This window comes from Coturnix japonica, chromosome 3, assembly GCF_001577835.2.
Source record: "Coturnix japonica isolate 7356 chromosome 3, Coturnix japonica 2.1, whole genome shotgun sequence".
Classification (NCBI taxonomy): domain Eukaryota; kingdom Metazoa; phylum Chordata; class Aves; order Galliformes; family Phasianidae; genus Coturnix; species Coturnix japonica.
In genome coordinates, this window is record NC_029518.1 from 39,276,837 (window position 1) to 39,299,071 (window position 22,235).

Genomic DNA, 22,235 nt, shown 5'->3' on the forward strand with positions numbered 1-22,235 from the left:
ATCTGAATAGCTTTGTAAAGGACACTTGGGGTTGCCTCTTAATTTACAACCCAGACTGAGCAGTAAGTTTATGTGGACAAAATTGTCTCTATCCTTAACTCTGAAAATTAAATATCACCAGCACAGATATGCAAAGATCATGTACTACTCTTCCACAAATTCAGATGCAAACTGTGGAGCAGCTCCTTGGCTTTGAAGTGCAGTTGTCTGTGGCCTAGAGGGCAAGATTATTTAAATGTTAATAATTTGTCCCCAACCTTTAAATATCCAGGGTGTTATTCTCTCCATATATTTTGTTTCACTGAATTGCATAGTGGAGGGCAGCTGCCTCCTACAGTTTATGGGGTATGTCTCCACCAACATGAGAATGATGCAATTGATGGAGAGTTTAAGTATATTCCTTGTTTAAAATGTGCTCTTCTACTTGCACAAAAGGACTGTAGTTATTAACATGCTAATAGATTTTATTTTGACCACATGGAGCATACTGAATTTTTATTTATCACATACTGAATTTTTATTTATCATACACTGCATTTGCTATTGCATGTCTTTTGTATGATCACTGCCTCCCTGTCTTCTAAAGCATTCTGTTTAACTCTGTCTTTCAGTGCCCCAAGGAAGGAAGCTGAAATGTGAATAGGACTCTCATCCCATACAAGTTGGCTCTTGGTAAGTCTGTGAAGGTAAGTTTACATTTCAGTTAATCCTTTCATTCTTATTAGATGGATTTACAGGAGGCTATGGGTCCTTAGGGATGTCACTTCAGCCCTTGAAGGAGAGGACTGTGGCTATGTTTCACTTTGCAAGAGGAAACAGTGGAAGGAGTGCTGAAGAGGTTCCCATACAGAGATGACTTGGGATACCTGAGGCTGAGAAATTTGTCTTTCAAAAATTGCTATGCAAATTACTATCATTTGTTCCTTTAAAATCCTTCTATTTATGAACATATGCAAAGAAACTTGAGTGATAGGAAGAATAATTCAGTGACTCAAGTGACATTGGTGGTTTTCCATATACTACAGTATTTGTAAGCATCCATTCTGTGTAAGAAATGTGAAAAATACTACTGGATATTATACCAACATTACAAAAAGTGCACTCAGTGGTAATTATGAAATTACATACATGTAAATGATCTTAAAGCTGGCTTAAAAATTAACCTAGAAGTCTACAGCAGAATAATGTCGTGTTGGATCGGTTCCACTTTTTGGAGATGAATACCCACTAACTTCCATTCTACAGAATTTCCCCAGGGCAGTAAAAGGGTTCATTGTGTTCAAGAAATTACCACATAGATAAATTATGACAAAGAAGTGATTTTCTTTTCATATGTGATATATTCTGTCACAGAGAAACAATTTCAGCTGTACTTCTAAACAAAAGCAGGAGTTGATGAGGGTAGATTAATTGCTATTACCAATTTTAATCATCATTTAAATCAGCAAAGAGGAAACAGTTTTAAATAATAAATTTTAATCTTGTTTTGTATTCTAACTTATTAGTTTCTTTTCTAAAAGTATGCTGGACTTTCCTAATTAGCAACCACATGAATATATTGATTTTCACCTAAATACAATCTTTGTGCTAAATGTAGTACTTCCTTTTGTCCGACTGGTGAATAAATTATGTCTATATTCATGCATTTAGCCACTGCATAGTCGGATATAACTTTAGTCTCTTTCTGACTAACAAGTAATTTAGTAATTTGATGAACAGTACATTTACTGTTTACCCTACTATGATTATCCTCTTGCTTGTGTCTCTTGTCAAGATGCAGTTGGATGGAATTTGCAACTCAATTAAAAGCACAAGACCAACATTGTAAAGTTGTTTGTTTCAGTTAAATTAAACCACCTTAAGTAGCTGGTTACTTAGGGAAAACATCCTTTTATTGAAATGGGTTTTACAACTAATTGTTTCATTAAACAAAGGAAGTATTGTCCATCAGTAACAGATTGTACTAATAGTTTCTGATCATCATGTCTGTCATGATTTTAGAACTAGCAGATCTCATCCTGTTACACCTCATTTGTATTTATGGATTGGAAGAGGATAATAAGCTATCCGGTTTTTCAGCAGCCAAAAATTTCTCATCTATGAATAAATTAGTCATTGAATTCAAGTCACCAAGCAAACAGAAATGCAGAAAATACTATTCTTGAAGTTGCAGAAAAGGCTATAGCTTATTAACTAGTTCTGTACATTTGCAGGTTTAGATTTAGTAATCCATAAGTTCGGAATTACCTGGCTCGGTGATTTCCCTTTGGCATTTCACATTTAATGGGGTTATTAATTTTATGTAAAACAAATCATTTCATGAATTGTTATGAGTGTAGGCGTAGATGTGAGTTGTTGGTATTTAAGTTTTAATTTTATGTAGGTTTAGTTGCAAAAGTATATTAAATTTAAATTAGGAATCTGGTTTCCACATGAGGTTCCACTCCAGGATGCACATTATGGAGTTAAGCAATAGGAGAGAAATGGCTAACTAACCAGTAGCCACCAACAAACAATGTCTGTCCAGATATTGATCCAGGTGATTACAAAACTTGGGATGTAGATAGACTATGAGACCTAACTGAAGTAAATAATGCTAATGAGCACCTCATGCATTTAAGTCATGTTATAATTGCCACTGCGTTTACAGAAAAAAAAAAGAAAAAAAAAAAAAAAGTACTATTCAATGATGCTACATTCCTGAGAAAGAGTGTGGGTAAAGCATGGAGGTGCAGAAACAGCCTGCTGATTCATCCTGACAGACAGGTCAGGCCAGCTGGCTCATTAACTCAGAGGTATAAGATACTGAGCTTTTCTCTGGGGCCAGAGAGAGAGAGAGAAGGGGCAGGAGATAACCTGCAGGCAGAAACCATAAGAACAGTCAGTACAGGAGAGAGCTTGAAGACTAAAGCTTGTGTTTATGAGTGTATTTCTGCCTACAGCCTTTCCATTTACTGGAAACAGAAAGAAAATTTACACCCAGACTTTGTGGGAGGGATAGGTATGTAGACGGGACCGAGTGGTCATCCCAGCCGGAGAGCTCAGCTACTCTGGGTCAAGTGCATTTGGTCAGCATCAGCTTGGCATTCTTGGTGTCCTGTGATGCTCCAGGCAGCAGCTGGCAATGTCTCCCAAGGCTTAAATGTGCTTATGAGTTTTCCAGAAGAGTAGGGGAGCTGACCTCTGCAGCTCACAGCCCTTTAACAATATAACCAGTGGTGACACCATCTTCCTGCAGCTGCATCTTCAGTTTCCCATGGAAACGCATTGCTTTATGGGTTATAGTCTCTAATGCTGATAATTGGCCACACAGAATTTGCAGGCTGCATTCTGGCTCTTCCAGAGATGGTACTTTTAAAGCATGTCAGACATAGCTGTGGAATGGCATCAGAATCAAGGTGTTCCTACTTTCTCCTAAAAAGAGCAGTATGGCTTTCCTACATGAAACAAGGAGTCTGTTTGAGAAAAGGTCATGAAAAAACATTTCCATTTTGAGCCAGACACACTGGTTTCTGAAAGAAACAGTGTGTTTTAGCAGTATGTTCCATAGATAAGGGGCTCTCCACTCCAAGCTGGTAAAGTATAAATCCACTCTGCTGAAATGCAGCTTTCTGAAAAACAGCACCTGACACAAAGTCAGGAACTTTTGTTCATATTTTTTTTAGAAGTCTTTGAAGGAGTTTTTAAGGCCTTGAAGTAAGCTGTGTCTTAGGAAGTCTTTAGGAGCTTTTAACTGAAAGCTATGTGTCTGAGATGATAATGGAGAGAAATAGTGAATGCAGCTCGAAAGGGCAACACTGTTTCCTGAATATAAGCCCTGAAGAGCCAGGAGGCTCTTAAGCCAGGAGGCTATTAAGGAGGACTGGACCTCAAAAATTGCATCTCTGAGTGATGCTTCATTAGGCACCTCCATGTACCTGGGGGAAAAAAAAGAAGAATGCAGTGCTATACATAAGAAGCTGCACCCCAGAGCTACAGCACAGCAAAGATGCTGATGTCACAGCCATTGGGCTCTGCTGGTTTTTGCAGTCAGGTTTCAGTATTGATCAGGGACAGAATAAATGAATGGAAGGAATGGAATTGCGTATGCCTTACTCATAGATCACACATTTCTCATAGAAATGTACTTTGTTTCTGTAATTCATTTAGGAGGCTAGCAGCTCTGTAATAGTTTTTAGGGGATTTTTTGTTTGTTTTTTTCTTAGTTAGTTTCCTGGAAACAGAAATGGGATAAAAGATTTGAAGTGTGTGGTGAGAGCTAAGAGCATTTCAAACCACTGAAGGTTGTTTCCCACTGTAGACCTATGCTGATATCCAGATAGGCAGCAAAAGAAAGAAATGAGACTATTGACTGTTTTGTTTCCAGACTTCAGCTTTCAGCTCAATCCCACAGCTTTGGATCTGTCTGGGAAGATTAACAAGGCCCAGGGTATTGATGAATTGCATCTGACATGCTGCAAAGGAGATTACTTGTAGCCCTTTCTCATAGTAGTGATCCTACAAGATACTGCCTTGTCCACGGAAGCAACAGGGCACTTGAGTTCCAAACACAATAAATTTTCTTATAACACACTGGATCACAAATATCTCAGAGCCAAGCAGTGTAGAAGTGTTGCAGGGTTGGCGTGCTGGGTTGTGGGAGCTACCACTGAGTTGTAAGACCATTTTGGTCCTTTATTCAGTATGTGATGTGAGGGAAAAAAAATCAATCCTAAGATGGCAAAAAAAGAATAAAGAAAAAGAAAAAAAGGAATGAAAGAAGACCAGACTAAATTTAAAAAAAAAAAAAAGAGAGAGAGAGAGAGAGAGAAAACTTAGGGAATTGGACTGGAACTCCAGGAGAATAGTTCTTCAGGTAAGTCTTGACAAGCAGAACTTAACCACTTAACCATGTCCTTTTTTCAGATGATGAATGATTCAGCAAGACTAGTTGAATTTATCTAAGGGATTTACAAGCTGGTACATTTTGCTGGACAAGGTCTGTATTTTTATGTGATCTAAAAAACAATATGATTTTCATTCAAATTGATGCACAGCCACACATTGCAGACTGTATTATTCATTTATTTTGCATGGAAAATGATTGCTTCAAAATCTTGAAGTACCTATTAAATCATCTAGATATTTTAGTGAAATTTCTGGACTTTTATTTTTATCTGAGCCAGGAAAATTATTTTTAAATATTGTTTTTCTTTTATGTCACCTGTTTTTATTTTAATGTCTTATAAGAAGTCTAAGCCAGAGATTATTCATTATACATTTATGAGATAAAATAGATTTAACAATAGTAAATGATGATTTATGAAAAAATATTAATGTAGATCAGTTTTTTGCATAGGTAAAATGAACAGTGGGTGTCACCAACCATTCTCAATCCCTCCCCCATCATGCAAATTCTGCTTTTGTTTCAATCTGCATCTCTGAGGCCACAGAAAGACTCTGTGGACCTTTTCAATAGGGCACTGAATAGATGAAGCATGTGTTAGATCAAATACATATACCAAACTGAGGATGAATAAATGATGCTGGATATACCATTGCTCATGTGGATAGAAAAGCAAATGAAAAGTGTTAAAGGTGCAAAGCCTGCTCAGAAGGATCTTTTCTGAACTTCCCTGACTGAAGGGAATATTTTGGGTTTAGATACTGCAAAACTACAGGCAGAATGAACAAAATACAGGGAAAAGTACTTAAATAAATTTTGACAATCCACAAAATGCTTCTTAGTGGGGGCAGAATTGAAAAAATGCTGTGCCCCCATACCCATGTTTCAGCAGTAAGAACTGGTCTCTGTATCAGTCCTTCCTTCAGTAGAAGTGAATCAAAAGCAGGTCATCTGTTGTCTCCTGGCATCATTTCTTCAAATGACATCTTTTGTCTAGTGGGAGTTTAGCCAACAGAGCAGGACTCCTGGGGAACACAAATGGTTTTGTATTCCTCCCAGGAAGTAACATTTTGTTATGTGGACTTGGCCTAGGATGTTGATTTTTGTCATCACAGCAGGCTGGGCAAAAATAAAGCATTCATCCCAAATGCTTTACTTGGGCTTGAAGGCAGCTGGTGTCTTAAAATGCAAGCCTTTGTTGTTCCCATAAACTCTCTTCTGAGAAAATGGACTGCTATTTTTGAATTAGAATCTGCATCAGAAAACTACAGTGATTTGCATTTCTGTCAGGCCTCTTGTGTGGAAGGGCAGTTTTCTACAGACTGTTGCATCAGCTAATTTACCACTTACAGGTCATACTCTGAAGTTTTAGAACAAGTCTTCCATTGATTAATGGGTAGATTTTGGCTGATATTGGTACTGTGAGCTGAGCCCTACAGGAGAATACAGCTGTATAACTTAACATATAGATCGTTTACAAGTCTGGCTGAGTTACAACATATCACCTGCGCAAAAACAACAGTGCAAGGAGAAAGCAGTACAGGATACATGTGAAACTACAAAATGATTGTCAGTAGTCTATGTAGTTGCTTGCACAAAACTGAACTGAAAAGATTAGAGTTGCTCTTCTTTTCTTGTGGATGGTGCTGCTTTCTTAGCTTTAGGTCACAAAAGTCCAGAGCTCCCATAAACTGTAAATTCGGGGAAATATGGACTGAGTGAAATGACTATAGAATCCATCCAGAGAGCTCAAAATTATTTTTAAAATGTCTCATTGCTGGGCTTAAATAAATAAATAAATAAATAAATGCTGGAAATGAAACTTTGATTGGGTTGGAGTGGATCTGTACTCATTAGCTGGGAACCATTAGATCTTACAGAAGAGCAGTGCTGTGCCCACAGTGATCACCCATGCTTCTCTCCAGCATTAACTGAAGTAAGAAAAATGTCATCAGTAGTGCAGCTTCAGGTCTTTAATTGCACAAGGTGCCACCATTGCCAAAGAAGGAGGTATATTTCTGCTAGAAAGAATCAAAATTAAAGGGGATGTTTATTGGCCAAGCAAGTTGTAGAGGAAAGGTTCAAGTTTGCATACTCACTGAGTACTTTCTTGCCTTCATATTTTTCCTCCTCAGGTGTTTCGTAGGTGGAAAGGCTACAATGAGCTCTAGTACAATTCTCAACTCTAAATATTGGTTATGTTGCTTGCAATAGTGGTTTGAGAAAACAGGCATGCTAGATTAACATGTACTAACCATGTAGAGTGAACAGATGAATAATTTGAACTCAGGCGTAAAACAGTGAAAAATACCTCTGTCACTCTTTTCCTACCAAATTGTGACTCTTTTTTGGGATTTTTAATGTCTCCTAGTCCCCAGTTCCACATCTGCCACAGAGGATTGCTCCACAGAAAGCAGTGACTCTGTACTTCTGTTTTGAAAGGAGTCAGATTAAGAGAAAAGTAGAGGTTCATTACTCTGCAACAGTGAGGTTCATTAGTCTGCAAAAGATATGGACACTGTTTAAGAAGCTAGGTTGTGTAAAGGGAGTTTCTAACAGTCATCTTTGCTGTCGTTATTAATATCATCAGATTGCACTGACAACAAGCTTAAGGAAAGTGTAGGTGGGAGACAAACAATGTATCTCCCTCAAAGCATATTTGTTAATAAAGCTTTTGTTACACCTTGATTCATTGTCTAGTTTGGAGTCAAGACTAGTTATTAAACATTTCAGAGAAAGAAAGGATTGCTATGACAACAAAGCATGAATTATTCAACTGAAGGGAAGAAGGGACATGCAATAACAGAACAATTGCTAAAATTCCTCTTAACGGATTTGTGTGCATCAAAAGCAATAATAAAAAGGAAGAGTTTCAATCTATGCTATCTTGCTAACTGCAGCTTAAAAAAAAAAACAAAGCAAAACATTTTTTATCATTGGTGGCTTGCAAAATGAAAGTTGAAATGTAATATCTTCAGCATCTTAAATCTACTGAATAGCGAGCAGTAACACAGAAGAACAATCAAAAAACATTTCTGGACGTGGAATTTTTGGGCATTGGAACTTGGTTGAAATTTTGGATGTTTTTTATAAAAAATGTTGAACAACAGAAGTCAGTGACATGACCCAGGTTGCTGTAAAATGCTGTAAAACAATGTTCTTTCAATTATTAAATCTTTTTCTATGGGAAGCTTCTAGTCTTTCCCAGAAGAACTTAAAAAAAGTGGGGAAAATGATTTAATGCAAGAATGAAAGTGGAATGCACTACTTTATTTCGTGTATCCTTATGATCTCTTACCTAGAAGGCTTTTCTTTGTGTTTGATGTGATTCTCTTTAACACACAGCGTATGCATTTTTAACAAAGCACAGCATATCTTACTAAACTTATTTATTTTTGTAAAAGGCAGTTTCACCTTTTCTTTCAAATAAAGACAGTGATAAAGGAATGAACTGCTGACCATCCAAAATGCTAACCTAATGGGTAAAGGAAATGGTGTAGACAGCAGCAATGGAGGCTTTTCTGCCATGCTCCTCTCCCTTCAGAACTGAAGGTGCAGCTATTTTAGAGACTAGCCACTGTGTCACTTCAGGTGTTGGCATTCGTTCTGGCCTCAGGTAGGGGTGTGTGCCTCCTGCCAATGTGGATTCACACACAACACCATCTGAAAGGGGTCAGAATGGTGTAAGAACTGGTCCGTAGGCATGTAAAAGGATTGTAAAATTTATGGAAAGTCATCTGCTCTTTTTACATCAGCTGCAAAAGGGACGATGTGGAATTTCTTTTATTATTATTATTATTATTTTTAACAATAGCAGCTGGCTCTGAAATGTTAAACTGTAAGCCTCCTCCATTTCTCTGACTAAATAAATAATTAAAATAGAGCATTATAGATTAGAGACTTTAAAATTGCATTTGTATAACCGAAAGTGGATCTGAGTGATAACACAAACGGGTGATTAGTTTAATAAAGTTTGGTAATGTTTTGAGAAAATTAATTAAGTAGCCATTCTCTTACAGTATAAAAGCTGGTTACTGTGGCTGCGATGCTCTGTAATTATATTCAATAAAAATGTTCATAGGATTTTTAGCATGTGAATTAAGCACACAGTTCTAGCAGCCAAACTGATGAGAAAGAAGGTCAGAACTTCTTTATCTGCTAAATGATCCAGGCAATGAAATAGATCTACACAATGGGCCTGAAAAATCAACTTTGTAGAAAGCCTTTGAGCTTATATTCTTGACTCCTAATAGATCACGATTTCTCATTTTTTGTTCCACTGGGAATTCATAGAAGCTAATGCAACTCATTCCAGAGAAGCTCTCACGTTTGAGATATTCATATTTCCTACAGAAATAAATTCCAGAAGAAAGTTATGCTATGCCTACCTCAACATGGCTATATATGTATTTTGTCTTTACAACTGTTTTCCTTCATTTTTTTTCTCACTTATATTTTAAACAAGTTAAAAAACAAAACAAACAAACTCATATTTTTTTTCCCTTCTTAACATTTTTGCTCCTTAATTTCTTCTTTACCTTTCCCCTCTCTTCCTTGCACATCAGCTTTCAGACACTGGATTCATCAAAGAGAGTTAAGTTTTATTAAAGAATAAAACAGAAAAAAGTTAATAGGTCTTCATTTGCACAGCAAGCCTGCCTGAGATCAGGAGTCAGCTGATGTCTGACTGTTTGCCTGAGACTGCAGTCACCACAGGGGCGTGAAGTATAGTGGATCACAATGAGGCAGCATAACAGGGTTACCTGGCCAGAGAATTGGACTCCAGTTGGCTGTGGAGTTCACAAAACTTCATTTATGATATGGGGGACTCAAGAATTGTCTGTGTAACAAGATCAGTGTCTGAGCTGCAATTTCTTCACTCTGTTGTGGAGGTCTGAAGAAAGGTAAAATGTTATTACAGAAAGTAAGTGCATTTTTGCAGCAGCTGATGCAAGATGGAAGTCTCACATGGGCATAGGCTGACTGAGGGTCACTGTATCATTATGTCCCCCCAGGACAGAGCTGTGAACTACAGTGACTCCACCTGTCTGCTTTAACTTCTGAACTTGGCTATGAAGATTTTACAAATATAAGCAGAAATGTGAAATGGGATCTCTTTCTTTCTGCTTTTTCTGTGTGCTCTCAGTGAGGGATGGCTACCTCATCTACAATTCCCTTCCTGATTGCAGACTTCTTGAATGTCCAAAATGCAAGTTACCTCTGGATGAGTACCTTTGAACTATGCAATTCCTAGTTTCTCCTGGGAGCAAAAATAAAAGTGTCAAAACATAAAAAAGATAGCTTATATTAAGGTTGTTCATAAGCTCAAGGAAGGCATATAACTCACTAATTTCAATAAGCTATGAAGGAAAACAACCTATGTGCAAAATGACCAGAAAGGGGAAAATGTGAAACTGTATAAGGTGTGCTGACCTAATGTTATTTCCAAGCTATCCCTGCTGTCAAAACATTTAGACAGTTCAGGGCCACACTTGAATGTCATCAGTGCATTTGAAGTGAGTATTAGCTCTCTTTAATTTATTCACTGCTTCTGTGGAACTGCTGTTGATCTATAGGATGTGTTTTTTTATTGGAAGAAATCGCAATAAAATCTGTCAATTTCCTTTTTGATGGGTCAACTGAAAATGATATCAGTCAACATTGCCAGTAATGCCATGTAGTGTTGTAGAAGCCTGCTAAAAATGCTCCCTTGTGCCTCAAGTAACAACAGTGATAGAAGTGTTGTTATAACTCTTTTTTTCTTCTTATGTATTTAAATACAGGGAAGTGAAGTGACTGCCAATGTTTTTATTGCATATGTGGGATATTACAGTCACTTACAATATACTTTTCATTTCATTGTGTTTCTCTAGCCATTTGGATAGTTTGATCAAGTCTGTCAAAAATAGATATCTGAAGTTAGGCTCCTAAATGAAAGACTCAAGTTTGCCTCAGTATGAACATCCAGTGGCTTCTATTAACGTCAGTTAAAGTGACAGCATTACTCACTTCATCACTTAGTAATTTGGGTCAATTTTACTTAGCTCTCTGAATTTATCTATTTCTTTTTTTTTTTTTTTCTGAAATACCAGTTACAATTCTTGTTTCTGTTCACTGCTTTTTCATGTTTTGTTGTCATTTTTTTTTTTTATTTTTTTTTTTACTTCAGAAGTGAGTAAGCTACAAGCTGATCGGAGAGAAAAAGAAAAAAGAAAAAGCTATTCTAATTATGGAGAAAACAAAGTGAAAATGAGTGCAATGAACTCAATCAAATGTGTGATAGAAAACCAGAAGGGTCGTGAGGTTCATGAGCATAAGAAAAGGATTAAAACAGGGAATGTCAGCTCACAGTCTCAGAATTAGTTGTGTCCTAGTCGAGGGTCACTCTTGTGGTAAGCAGATGTGCTCCCTGTGTAGCAAGAATTGTGGCTCTGCAGCGGAGGCTCAGCCTTGTATAGGGTATGTACTTCAGATGTTTTTCTATGTCAGGGGATCCACAGAGAACAAAGCAGATATCAAATATGAGAGAATAAAAAATAGTGATAGTAACAATAATAATACTAGGAAATGAGTTATTTGCCTTTTATAGAACAGCAAAATAGAAAACAAGGAAAGTAAGAAAAAAGAGCAAATAAGAAATAAATTTTGGAAGGTTCTGCTGATGGAAAAGACCAAATGGACCAGGACACATTTTGTCTAAAGTAGTATGAGGCAGCATTTCTGGAGCTGTGGATTCTGCCTAATGGAGGCATGAATTGCCATGGCCTAGAGGTCCAAATTATCTGCCAGGAAACATGTTCCATGTGATAGCACAGGTCTTGCCACCTCATTCTTTGAAAGAAGCTCACAGCTATACTGCACACCTGGAACAGACAAAAATGCTCAAGGGACATTATTTAGTTCCTGAAAATAACGAAGAATTTGTTCTGTGAAGTACCCAAAGGACTTCATAAAGTTCTTCTGTTGGGAAGTTAAGTAGTTGCAGGGCTAAGTCCCCTGAGGGGCGAGACGGGTCTGGAGCAACTCAAAAAAACAGCAATTGACAACCTACTCTGCATCAATGGGAAGTTCATTTGCCGTGGATTACAAGAAGTGGAACTAGTAGAAATGCAAGGTGTTTTTTAAAATTATGTACCAACCAGAGAGGATTGTAAGCAAATATACTTCCCAAACATTGAGTAATGACTGTTCAGCAAATGTTAGAATCAGTTTTTATGTGAATATTTTTTACATTTGAGGGTGAATTTGGGTTTAATGTCTTTGTTTGCTGGTTGTCTGTTAGTATATTTCACAATCATTTAGCATTTTAGGTCTTCAGTTACTGCATAAGGCGAATGTCAAACTGAAATGCACATTTACCAAGATAATACTTATTGTAGTGTAAAATTTCCTATTTGGATTTTATGCTAGGTTGAAGAATTACTTACATCACCTAGAAAAAAAGAGATTGTTGACCTGTGTATCAAAGCAACAGAGCAAGAACTGAGAATGGTGAGTCAGGGAATCAGTGAAACAAATAGTTTGCAAGTAATGTGTAGAACAAAAATGATTTTTTTGATGGCAGTCCTGTGTGATCTCCAACTATTACATCTGAGATTTTTCTAGTTTGATTGAGGACAGATTTCCAGATAAAGGAAATCATGTACATGCTTTGCAGATATTCAAAGCCACAGTGAGTAACGATCCTGCAGAACATGCTCTAGTTGACCTGTTTTGATCTGTAGTAGGCTAGATGACCTTCAGCTTCAGCACTCTTACCTGTTCTTCAGTTCCTCCAGTTTTTCCCATTTTTAACTTAATTCTGTCGTATCCTTTGCTGATGAAGATCTGAGCATTTTCTCTTCTGTGCAAACTGGATCCTGGTCCTCATTTGCAGGAGCATTACAAGTAGAGGTAGAGTTGTCTCACTCTAGTCAGCACTAGTCAAGCTGCACCTGGAGCAATGTTGTCCAGGTCTGGTCTCCACAGTTCAGATTGGACAGACTGAAAAGGTTCCAAAAGAGAGCCACAGATATGATTGAAAGGCTAGAGAAGCTGCCATTTTGGAGATAGCCTGGAATTATATCTTTTCACCCTGAAGAAGAGAAAGTTTAGGGGGAATCACACCACAGTTTTCCTGTATATTTAGCAGACTATTGGTGGATCTCTGTCTAGTGCCTAAATGAGACTGAATTCATCTATAGCATATTATGTTAAAATTAACTTTAATTCAGAACTTAGAAACTTACCAATTTATGTAGCCTTTCTAGTCATTTTTTTACAAGCACAAGCTGAGTTCTTGTTATTTTAATTGTTGTTATAGCAGAAATCTCCTAAGTCTTTTTGCCATATGCCCACTTAGAAGAGGCACAACAGAAGAGAGAAAATCAAACTAATGGTGGATTAATCTTTAAAAAATAAAAAACAAAAACACATTAATTGTGGCCATTCTTGTACATTTTTAAATTGTGTTTCTATGTTGTGCTTAACAAATCATGCTGCAAGCTAATAAAGGAATACAAAAGAGCTACTTGAATTAGTTGATCCTTAAAAAAAGGCAAAATATTCAAAGAGGAGAAAGAAAAAGAATTAGCTTTTTAATATCCTGCTTGCATTATGCTACATGCATCTATCAACAGAAGAGAGAGGCAACTTGAATCTCGGCAAATAGAAGCAAAGTCATAGGTGTCCTACTGTGATTTTAATTCAGTGTATAAATATCTAAGAGAGAGAAAGAGCATATTGGTAATTTAGAGGTACCAGGCTATTGGTAATGTGTTCAATGGTTAGCATTGTAGGAAACCATTAGAAGGTAAACCAAAGGAAAGTGAATAGAGAGAAGCACAACGATTTTGTGACACCAGAACATAAGAGCTACATTTATGATCTAATTGCTGATCTGGATCTGTTTTCAAAGATAATATTGTTATGACTGGAAAGCCAGATGTGATTGAATGCTCTGCTGGCTCACAACTTAATCCACACTTTTATACTTGTCTGACAAAAAGCTTGATGAACTGAGCACGTAACAGAACGATGGCTCCAATGGTCTTGTAAGCTATCATTTCTCTTCCTTCCCAACAAGAAACTTTTTGATTTATTTATTTATTTGTTTTTGGTAGCAAGTTTCAGATTTAGTGTTTGATACTGTGCCAGTAAAAAAAACAGAGAGAATGACAGTCATAGTACTATTCTTTTGAAAATGGCACCTCACTGTGACACTGAATAGACTTCATTTCTGACTGCCCATTTCTGACTGTTTAAATCTTGTGGAAAAAATAAATAGATAGATAGATAGATAGATAGATAGATAGATAGATAGATAGATAGATAGATAGATAGATAGATAGATAAATAGATTTAACTGGAGAAGGACCATGGTAGCCAATGTATGTTCAAGCTCCAAGAATCACAGACAGCCATTCTAATCAGACATTTCTTGAAGGGTGAGTTTCTAACTCATCTGCTGCTATGGATTCTGGATCATCATTATTCAACTTCTTGCAAAGAACCTTTAAAAATACCTTGAGTGAGAAATGCTGTAAAAAAAAACAGTAAGGCCTGCATTTCTCTATTAAGATATCTTGGGATTTGCAAAGTATATAATTTAGCTCTTCCACCAGTGTAGACAATGCAGTGGAAAATAGGGACAATGAATACAGTCAGGTTATGCTAAGATTCTCCTGTATCTCCACAAAGCAGTTAGGACATGTATATCAGAAAGGTCTTTAAATAAAAGAAGCTTATAAGATGAGCGCTTTGATCTCAGATAAGGGGGAGTGTGCTGTTAATGATTTTTACTTTGTTCATGATGATAACAATGGGCACTCTAAAGAGGGGAGCACTTTTCTGTGGTTATTAAAAGGATTGCTCTCTTCCATTGGTTTTAATTGCAGCCTACAAAATCATAGGCTATTTTGGACATATTAATGGACATTTATCTAAACAAGCAGCTAGAACATTTGATTATCTACTTAAAAGCTAGTAACTGAGAAACTGGCTTTTTTTTTATTTTCAAAGAATGTGAAAATCTTTCAACATGTGTGAAGTGTATGTCCATACTAGAAAAGCCACAAAACAAGAGAAAAATAGATAAAGTGAAGAAAGTCACAATGATGAAAAATTATATTGCCAGTTTTTTCAGAGCGGTCTCCTATTTCTAGAACAGGAAATTATGTGAAGATTAATAGTACCTTCCAAGCTGATCTTCAAGAAAGCTCACTGAGGTCAGAAGTGATGGGACTATTCTTAGCTCACAGTTTGGTTATATGTTATATATACTGAGCAGGGCACAATTAGGCAAAGGTCTTTCTCCAGTTCTTAGTGAAGGTAACCAATCTGGCCATAGGCATACTGTGGCAATGTAGAGAGCTCTTCACAGAGGGGAAAGATCTGAGTGAGCACAGAAACCAAGCACAACCCCAGTATGCATTGCTGTGCTCCGTCTCAAGGTTTTCTATTGGCAAGTACAGGAAACAGTCACTTAATGTTCCTAACAGATGCAGTATTGTTGTTTAAGTCTTGCCTCTGGTTCTTACCTGTAAAGTGTTGTTAATATAATTTCAAGGGCCTGAAATTGAATGGCTTGTTTAAGCTCAAAGTAGTCTTATTTGTAACTGTTTATGATCATATTAAGTTTGTTCTGTGCATGAACGTGTGGTTGTGGCCATTATCTCTCCTTCCTTGCCACACAGTGGTTTTAGAAATAGCACTGATATTCCCACACTATGAGGAACAGGTAGCTGAATGTTGGTGGATAAGTGCTGACGATTTGATAGGTTAATTATTGTAAGATCTGTGTGTACATATGCATACATGTGAAGGTTTGTGTGATCACCCTTAACAAGGGTCAAACAGGAAAAATACAGCTGCAAGAGAGCATTACTTCTGCTCAGAATTTTAGTTCCAATGAGCTGAAATGACTATGCTCATGGTACATAAATTGCCCCTCTAAGGGAAGAGAGAGAGTGCCAATTAGCAAAGTTCCAATTCTAAATTTTTGAAAGTTTCCCAGATGAGTCAGATTCAAACCGTCTGACAGTCTGTAGGTTACACCTACAAAGATCCATAATACACATCCAGTAATTACAGAGTCTTCTCCTAAGTGTCAATTGCAGTTACAGTATTAGAAATAATTTGCATGGCTGTAGGGAGGGAACACCTCGCAATTCAAAATGCATAATTTGTTTAGAGAAAGTCATGTGTGAAAAAAGCTTTAAGTTAACTCCTAACTAACTACAAAAGTTTCAGGCAGATTGTAGCGATAAAAATTCAGTGGGTGACAAACGCTTAGGGCCAATCTCTCCATTGTTATTTTAAGGAGAATTCTACAATGAGTTCATTCAAGAACCAACTGAAATATTTACAGCACAATTGAAAAACGACATCCCACAACAGCAACAAAAGCTTTGGGTAGGTTCAGAAACAGGAAGTAAAAAATGTGTTAACAAGGAGCTGGTTGTGGAACTTCTGTGCTATATCTTTTTGAGCAATTTCTTGGTGAGACTGATTGGAAAAATGCAGTTTGAGATAAATGGGGAATGTTTGTTCAGGGGAATAAAGGGATAGGAAAAGCAAATGGTGTCAGGTTTTCCTTTGCGAAAGAGAAGATTTCAAGGTGACTTAGAGAAATGTTCAAAATGATAAAGGACTTGGTTAAAGCTGAAAAAGATAAACAATGTACACCAATAAGGAGTTAAAAACATGGCTAGATAATGGCTTCTGAATGGATTTTGTGTTATTTGGGCTTCATTCAGCTAGTTAAATTCAAGGTTGTTTGACAGCAGGAGCACCTATCTGTAATTAATTTCTAGGTTTAAAGGTGCAACTTGCCCAGAAAACCTTTGTTGTTTTTAATGAAAACCGTTGTAGCTTGGAACACAGACGAAGAAACAAAGGTTTTTATTTATTTATTTAAATTATGACTTTGGATGGAGAAATTAAACACAGTAGGTAGAAAGATTCAGCACAGATGTGAATTGATCTTGTGTGTGTCTCTGCTAACTGAGAAATGGGCAAACTGACTTGAATTAAATAGAAAAAAATCTCTATCATGTTCACAGGAAAAGTGAAAAGGTCCTTGTATTTAAGAGACTGGAACATTTTTCACTTTGACACACTTCTGTGCTGAATCTTCCAGATGGGCAAATGCAGAATTATTGTTCCTTGGTAATTTTTTGGAAGAAATTTTAACAGAACAAGGAAGATGCAAAACTGATTGAGCCAATGTCTTATTGTTAAACTTTCAGCAAGTGATAAACTTAACCTTTGTTATAGTACCTTTTGGCATCATTGCCTTTCGCCCACTGTAATAGGCAGCTAAATTCCACAACTGCTCTCTCACTTACCCCTTTTAGAGGAAAGGGGAGAAAATATGATGAAAAAGGACTCAAGGGTTTAGATAAGGTCAGGAAGATCGCTCACCAATTACTATCAAAATTACAAAGAGACTCAGCATAGGGAGGTTAATACAATTTATTGCCTATTGCTAACAAACTAAAACAGCGAGAAACTAAAAGCAAACTAAAAATCACATTCCTCCCATCTATGCTCTCCTACCTCCCTGAATGGCACAAGGAAACAGGGAAAGAGGACTATTATCCGTCCATAATGTTTCATCTCTGCTACTCCCTCATGATCACTCTCTCTGCTTATTACAGATAGGGGTAGGGTTAAGGTCCCCTCTACAATATACCATGCTTCCTGAACTGATCCTTCGGATTCTTCCCGCAGGCTGCAGCTCACCACACACTTCTCCATCACTGGTCTGTACAACAGGGCCCATCCTTCAGCAACAGACTGTTCTAACCATCTCCAGGTCTGCTCCGGATCTTCCTGACCCTCTGAAGCCTCACGGGAAGTTGGATCAAGGGAGTAAGTAACCTATAGCTCTCAGCTCTAAAATGATAACTGGCCAGTCCTCTAAGAATCTTTTCTTCAGCCTTGCTTCCTAAGGCTTCCTTTTCAGTGGTGACTTTGATCATCTAAAACACGGATTCTGATAGAGCTCTTTTTCAATTAGAAATACTCAATATTCAATATTTTTGTAGTTGAAAGTTTGCAATATAAATAAAGTTCTTTGTTGTTCTTTGGATTCTCTGCATATAAGAGGGTTGGATTTGTTTTACTGCGGATAGAATCATTCTTTCTTGCCTATTTCAAAATTCCCCATTTCCCATTTCTGAGGTGAGTGAGTAGCAAGCCAGGATTCCCTCTCAGCTGTGTCTGTTATTGTTTTTCTTAAATCAGCTGCACACTAATAATTAATAACTCTTTTGTGGTTTTTAGGAGTGTTCTACAATGTAAAAAGCATATACATGCTGTACCCAACAAATTTGATCCCACTGAACTTTCATCTATTTGCTCCTTATGATAGCTTCTTTAGAGTCAGATGGATCCTCTTATGCTGATTTCCAGGGGTTCCCCATTTGTTTTCTATTGATGACTCATTATCAGGTTTGCTCAGTTTATGAGCAAAGGGATTATTTTTCTAAATGAGAAGTCAGCCTAGGCCCTGAAAGTCAAGCTGTGCACCCTTCTGTTTCTCACATTATCACCACTAATAAAGGATCTGCAGTGGGGGACTCAGCTGACAACATTGTCAGTGATGCATGAAGCAGGCTAGAATCTAGTTGCACTTCCATAGCTGTAGGAGAGCTACAATAGGAACTGAAACATGCTAGTTGCTGGTCTTTTTTCCATCACTAAAATGGGCTGGGACATGGTGACTCAGTAGAAGCCAAGATATTGGAGCTAATTAAGTACCTTTAAGGTGAAGTCCTGTTTCTAAATACTTACTGCCTCATATTGATTATTCACTTGCTTGATGTTTCAAGAGTCCCAAAATGACTGCAATGGTTTTTCACTCCTCATTTTTCTCACGTTGTACTTATCATGAATATAATTTGGGGTTTCTGGGTTCTTCTCACTCCTCTACTGCTTTTCTTTTACTGGTTTCCAGAATTTCAGTTTCAATACATATCGCTCCTTAAATCTAAAAACATGTCAATTTTCACTGGTCCTTGATGTTATCTGAGACTTGTTTGTAGGGACTTTTTTACTTTGTGAAATTGCTTAATTTCTTACTTGATGTCTTGTGTGTGTGTGTGTGTGTGTGTGTGTGTGTATGTGTGTGTATGAAAAGGTTAAAACTTTAACTGTTTTAAGAGGTAATCAATTCTTCAGTTATTGTAACTAACACCAGCTTGAGAAACGCTGCAAGATTATTTTGGGGAACCAGAAATTCATGCAAATAGATGTAATATTTTTAGGTTTTTGGTTCTAAGTTACCACTCAGATGGGAAGAGATTGGGAAGCTATCTGATGATTAATGTGAAAGTCATCTTATTCTTAGTAAAAAATAATATATTGCCAAAAAGAAAACTGCAAACCAACAAGCTCTGCATCAGAATTGTTAGTGGCTGCCACACAAGGAGGTGGTGTATGTAAGCTGAAGGAAAAAAGAAAAAAAAAAACCAACAAGTGAGATGATAGTAAGCTCTTCTTTCTTATTAATATAGGAAGTGAAAGGGGTTTTGTCAGGCATTTTGGTCTTTTGATGCCATGATCCATGTAACTTCTTTAAAGAAAACGAATAGCTAAAGTTATTCAGATAGAAAAAGTATTGTGAGGGGATCATTTAAAATTTCTACATATTAGAGTACATGTTAAAATACAGTCCTAATACTCTTACACTTTTTTCCTTAGGTTTCACTCCTTCCTTAGGGAGATCAACAAGAATTTGCAGACATAGAAGCACCACAGATGCTGTAACAAGGACTCTGGTGTATCACTTGGTAAGGAGCATGTCAGCATAGAGTGGCTATTTTCTGACCTGGCTTTATCCAGAGTGACAGATTATTCAGTTGGGATTTCTCAAAGGAGTCATCTCTGTTCTCTCATTTCTGTCCATCTTTATATGTCTATGGAGTGATCTCTCAATGTTTTTTCCTTCATAGAGCTTCAGTTTTTTAACCCCAAATAGCTAGATGTCATGATTTTGTAATTTTTCTTATTAGTACTCCACATCATGACATCATATGAAGCACAGAAGAACTACACGTGCCAGAGGACCTCACAGGTGGAGAGGAAAATACGTCATGGAAGTGACTGTCTCTCTCTCACACTGCCTGGAAGCAGTTGTGGATGTGCTTCCAAGCTGTGAACCTTCAGTTTCAAAGTGGGCTTCTTGGTCTTTGGAAAACTCTCTCCCTCTTATTTTATTTGATCTATTAGCCTCAATTTCAATTAGATTGTATTATATTGTGTTATCTTGCATCCCAATATCATAGTTAGTAAAATAAGTTTTCCTTAGATCATTGCTGCTGCTCTGTTTGTTTCCTTGAGCCCAGTTCCCATCACCCTACCCCTTTCCCTTTTCCCTTCCCACTTTTGGAGGCTGGGGACCCACAGGCCTACTGACCCCCTGTCACAGATATAGATTGATCTAGATAACTCTGTGACGGCAGAGATAATACAAATTGTTATTCTCTATTTACTTTGAACTTAACACCATCAAATGAAAATCTGCTACAGAAGTTGGTTGTCTTTTCTTGGTTTCATTAAGGCATTTGATGGGAACTGTAGAAAGGTCTGTGCTCTGAAAGCTGTACACCTCCATGGTCATTCACCGGTAGGAGGTGGTGGGGAGAAAAGAAAAGGAAATTTAAAGGAAAGTAAAGAAAATGCAAGATAACAAACTGGAGATTTGAGAAGGCTAATGTGAAGGTAAGACTGAGTTATTCTATGTTTCCAATGTCAGAGGGCCAGATGTCAAGTTTTCTGGAAACCCAGCGAAAGCAAACATTGAAGTCATGTGGGAAATGGCACGATGTTCCTCTGGCTGCCCTCAAGACAAGATGACTTCTCTGTACTGGGAGTTGGTGGAAAGCAGGCATATTGGGTTTATAAGTGCAAAAGGATATATCTTTCCTTTAAACACAGAACATTCTAGGAGACAGAAAAAGCTGACTTCCTCTGGGATCAGCAGGGCAGAAAGAAAAATCATCATGTTTATTTCTGGGCACTCCCTCCAAGGCTTTGCAGGTGACAGACCCAGTGAAAGCATCCATCTCCACTCTGTGCTCAGTAAGCAGAAAATGAAACAGAAGAGTCAGTGTGACATTGAGTGATTTCAAGCTACTTGTAAAGGCATGCATTCAACCCGAGGCCATCAGCTCAGGAGCCCTCACAACAATAGGGGTAGGTTTTAATAAAACTGCAGGCATCAGAATTGAAAGGGATCTTGAACAAGACAAATAACAAATGCAAAGCCTTCTAAAATGCATGTTGCTCATCAAGGTACAAAAGTTCCCCAAAGCTCTTCGTCAAGATTTGAAGTTCCTATGAGTATTCTTTACTGCCCTTAAATGTCTTCAACCCATCTGAGCGCAAGAAATGCTTTCCAAAACTCTGCAGCAACAGATTATAATTGTTGTGATTCCTTTTTATTTTTATTTGTTTAAAGGATATCTGAATTAATTGTGTAATCCTTTCCCAATGTTTGGGTTGCCTCAAATATTTTGCTCAAAACTATTCAAGGGAGAAGGACATATGTACAAATCCTGGGGCTGCTGTCATTTTTACTCTGCACAATTAGAATTGCTACAGCACTGATGTTGGCAACTTATATATAAGTATAAAATATTTCAGATGAGACTACTCAAAGCTGCACCATGGTGGCTCACAACATTTTGGCATTGTGGAAATTCAAAAGCCAAATCCCAGCTTTGTATGATCCTGTTTTCTGTCTGTATGGGAAACTCGTAATCACAGCCTAAACCTCTGGTTAATCAGCTGAGGCAAGTGTTGGGTCAGCTGTGGGAGCACAGGTGAGGGTAATTCAGCTGTACTCCCAGAAGGGATGGAGCTTGGCTCTGCCCCTCCTAGTCTTCATTTAAGGGTTGACCAGCACTAAGGCAGTATCTCTTTGAGATTGTTCCTTCATGGAGATTGGATAATCAGTATCAGTGTTTTCCAGCTAGACTGAAGGCTTCCATATTGGTGAGTTTTTCCTATAGATAACCTTTTGGATATATGTCACCATCATTCTTGTATTATTACTATCTTTGTATTATTTCTACCTTACAACCACCATCCTTGTATTATTCTCACCTTACAGTTCTTCCACTCTTGGCTCTTTTTCACCTATTAATCTGAAAAATTCTGCCTTATTGTTGAGATACTGAAAAGTGACCTCATCCAAGATGTCCTACCATTTTTAGACTTCACTTCTCAAGCTTAAAATAAAGACCTGTAAACTGTCTCATTATGCTCTGATCTACAACATACCTCAGAGAGGTCTGTACCTTTAGCATCCCCTCAGGTTGGGTTGAGGAGTACTCTGTGCTCCGAGGAGCTGTGGGGTTGTGTG

The 22,235-nt window shown here is 37.5% G+C and overlaps 1 long non-coding RNA gene across 2 annotated transcripts; it reads left to right on the plus strand.

Annotated features, from left to right (window-relative positions):
- Positions 1–608: 608 nt before the first annotated feature.
- LOC107311502 lies at positions 609–20,071 on the plus strand. 2 transcript variants are annotated; one of them, XR_001554097.2, is made up of 5 exons: positions 609–686; positions 4,906–4,978; positions 17,597–17,737; positions 19,571–19,659; positions 19,882–20,071. It is a non-coding gene; the product is annotated as an uncharacterized LOC107311502 (long non-coding RNA). The 2 variants fall into 2 exon arrangements; XR_001554098.2 differs by lacking the exon at positions 4,906–4,978.
- Positions 20,072–22,235: the final 2,164 nt, after the last annotated feature.